Raw genomic sequence first — 3,664 nt, 5'->3', positions numbered from 1 at the left:
CAATCAGCTGCCTCCGGCACATCTCCTACTGGGGATGTGCCCACAACCCAGGTACATGCCCTTGACCGGAATCGAACCCGGGACCTTTCAGTCCGCAGGCCAACGCTCTATCCAGTGAGCCAAACCGGTTTCGGCCTGTATAACTCTTATAATAAATTGATTTATCTGCAATCCTTTGTTCCCCTGAAAAAGGTCCAAACTAGAAGGCAAGAATCCTGAAAGGGAAGACTAGCACGGAAGCTGCTTTTGTCCTGAGGAATGAGCAGGTCAGAGGAGAAAGCTGAGAAACTGAGCAAACCCTCCTCCTACTCCAATCCAGGCTATGGATTTTTTTTAAAATGAATGAACCGCTTAACTGTTTATATATTTAATTAGTTTAATATCTCAGAAAAAGAGACTATAGTACAGAAGGGTTTAAAATTAAAAGCAACATTCCTCAGCCCCACCCTCCGCTCCTGTCTCACTTCCCCTTTCTGAGGCATTCACGTTTTAAACAGCTTTTGTTTTCAGCTCTTGTGGTTACCTCCACAGGAACCCTAACCCTTGTTGTCATTCCTCTAGCCCAGGGTGGGGAACATCTGGCCTGCTCGGTATAAGGCACACAGAATCATTTGGTCTGGCCCTGCCAAGGCATTAGGGGTGAGTTAATTAAATGTTTGACCAAATAGAGCAGGCTAATTTTTTTTTAAATATATCAACCAAGGCACACGCCCCCGACCGGAATCGAACCCGGGACCCCCCAGTCCGCAGGCCAATGCTCCATCCACCGAGCCAAACCGGCTACGGCAGAGCAGGCTAATTTTTAAGCTGATAATTTTGAATGGCCCTCGAATGATGTTATAAATATCCAAAGGGCCCTTGGCAGAAAAAGGGCCTCCCCACCCCTGCTCCAGCCAGTCACCACCTGACATTTACCTAAGAACCCCCAACTGTGACAGGGAGGCTTCATCTCATTTACGCCACCCCCTTCACTTTACCCTGCCCCAAATTTTGCTATAATACTGGTTCATCTATTCAATATTTTTGTAAGTTTAGATAGAACTTTTGACCACTCTTCCTCCCCTCTATGTAAATTAGCATCTCAAACCTTCTGTGTACTCCCTTCTTTTATTTTTATTTATTTATGTACTTTACTTTTATATCAAGATGAACATATACATCCTGTCCTGTTCTCTAACCATGTTTAAGTCTATATGTTGATGCCAAGTGTTGTAGCGAATCAACAGTTAATAAGTTTCCTTCCCCACTTGGAATGCTGTGACTCTTGTGCAACCCTAAGGAGGATGTTTACTGCATTCAGGCAAATGGGTTATTTTTTTTGTAGATTTTATCAATTACTCAAAATCATGTGACAATTTCCTTTGTTTTACACATAACCTTAGCTCTCCTGTATAATCTTTCTCCTGGAGTTTCTAAGCCCCTGTCTCCCTTTTTGGTGGAGAAGTAACATTTGTATTCTTCACTGCCATCAATGAAATATTTCATTTCTACCCTGGCCAGTGTTGCTAAATGGTTAGAGTGTTGGCCCTGCACACCAAAAGGTCGAGGAGTCAAGGGCGTGTACCAGGATTGCAGGTTCGATCCCTGGCCCCAGTTGGGGCATATGTAGGAGGCAACCAATCGATGTGTATCCTTCACAGTGATGTTTCTCCCTTTCTCTCTCACCCTCTCTCACCTAGCCTCCCTCCCTCTCTCTCAAAAAAAAGAGAGTCCTAGCTGGTTTGGCTCAGTGGATAGAGCGTTGGCATGCAGACTGAAGGGTCCCAGGTTCGATTCCAGTCAAGGCACAATGCCCAGGTTGTGGGCTCGATCCCCAGTAGGGGGCATGCAGGAGGCAGCCAATCAATGATTCTCTCCCTCTCCCTCCCTCTCTGAAATAAAAATATATTAAAAAAATTAAATAAATATCCTCAGGTGAAGATTAAAATGAATGAATTTTTTTTTTTTAAAAGCTCAGCTAGTGTGGTTCAGTGGTTGAGCATTGTTCTATGAACTAGAAGGTTAAGGCTCAATTCCTGGTCAGGGCATTGCCCGGGTTGCAGGCTCCATCCCCAGTAGGGAGCGGGCAGGAGGCAGCCGATCAAATGATCCTCATCATTTATGTTCCTATCTCTCTTTCCCTCTGAAATCAATAAAAATATATTTTAAAAAATACTTCATTTCTTATTCTTTATACTATTTGGGACAGATTTTTCTTGACCTTGTTACAATGGGCACAAACTGCTTACTGGATGGGCTGCATAGCTTTGTTTCTGGGATTTCTTCTCAGCGGCCCCTCAGTCAGTTCCTTTGTTTATGGTATCTTATGATGTGCCTCACTTTCTTTGCCTTCTAGTCTCCAGAGTTGCTGATATTAATCTGATGCCAGTTTGGTTTTGGTTTCTGATTTTACTTTCCGAAACTTTCAGGACCATCAATAAAGAGGTCCAGAATAAGCCACTGTGACATAAAAATTATTGAGCAGAAGAAATCTCAAGCACACCCCCCCCCCCCCACCCCAAGGAATTCAATCAACTGTCATAAAGCCCCTTCCTGGGAGCAACCAGGGATGACTGATCCTTATCATGGAAGATCCACATCTAAACAGACACTGTCACAAAAACAAACAAACAAACAAACAAACAAAAAACGATTGTCTCCCTCCCATCTATTCTCCTAAGGGCCTATTTATCTTTCCAAAAAAATCATCTGTTTTCCTTACATAGCCTTTCTCCCCCTCCCCTTCCCTTAAGGTGGTATTTAAGCCCCAAAGCCTAACCAACACTTAGACTTAGAGTTATATTTTTCTGTGAACTCCCTTACATACATGATTAAATCTTTTGAAGTTAAATTTGCAGCCCCCCCCCCACTACTAAACCTAAGTGTAGAGAAAATTTTCCTCCCTAATATCTCTTTACTCTTGATATTCTTTTTTATTTTCCTTATTCTTGGTATTCTTTTGTTTCATTCTTTTTACTTTTGTTCTTAGTTCTTTTCTTTTTTTAAAATTTCTTATTCTTGGTATTCTTACATTTCATAAAGCATTTGATTTGGTATTCAGTGGGCATTTTAATCTGAAGGCCTTTGCCTTTTCCGCTCTGGGAAATTTCCTTTATCATTGGTTTAATAATTCCCTCTATTTTCTATTTCAAAAATTTTATTTGTCAGATTTCGTATCTCCTAAGAATAAATCTTCTATATTTTTTTTGCTCAGGTCTTAGAAGATTTTCTAGACTTCGTCTTCCAACCTTTCCACTAAATTTACTCTGTCAATCATTTAAAAAATTTTATAGTTCTTTCTGTCATTTTTTTCTTTCCTGAAACATTCTATTATTATTGAAGTCTTTGTGAAGATACTAATTAAAAGTGTCCTCTCCCTTCTCCCCAAAGCTATTGCCTACTTACTTAGCTATCTCTATCCCCAGGGTCAAATACTCTATTTGGTCTTTCTCTTGCTTGTCCATTTATATTTAATCTTCAGGCACCAGGTTAAACTATTTAGTGGACTTCCTCTGTTATTTTATATCCAGGTCTATGTTCCCCCAAATTCCTTCCCTGAATGGGGATATCCAGTCATTAGGTTTGCTTTAGAATAAGCAGGTAGGACTGGACTTTAGGTGGGTTGGGTGCCCCCACCCACCATGCTAACTCAGCTGCTTTTTACTGATTTCAGAGAGGGAGGGAG

At 41.3% G+C, this 3,664-nt stretch overlaps 1 protein-coding gene across 1 annotated transcript in view; it reads right to left on the bottom strand.

Moving 5' to 3' along the window:
- Positions 1 to 3,664, bottom strand: part of BLM (Bloom syndrome, RecQ helicase-like) — a 75,475-nt gene that overhangs the window by 13,415 nt on the left and 58,396 nt on the right. The window lies entirely within an intron of this gene.

The sequence above is a fragment of the Myotis brandtii genome, unplaced genomic scaffold, assembly GCF_000412655.1.
Source record: "Myotis brandtii unplaced genomic scaffold, ASM41265v1 scaffold561, whole genome shotgun sequence".
Lineage (NCBI taxonomy): Eukaryota > Metazoa > Chordata > Mammalia > Chiroptera > Vespertilionidae > Myotis > Myotis brandtii.
This window is presented reverse-complemented; position numbering and strand designations above follow the sequence as displayed.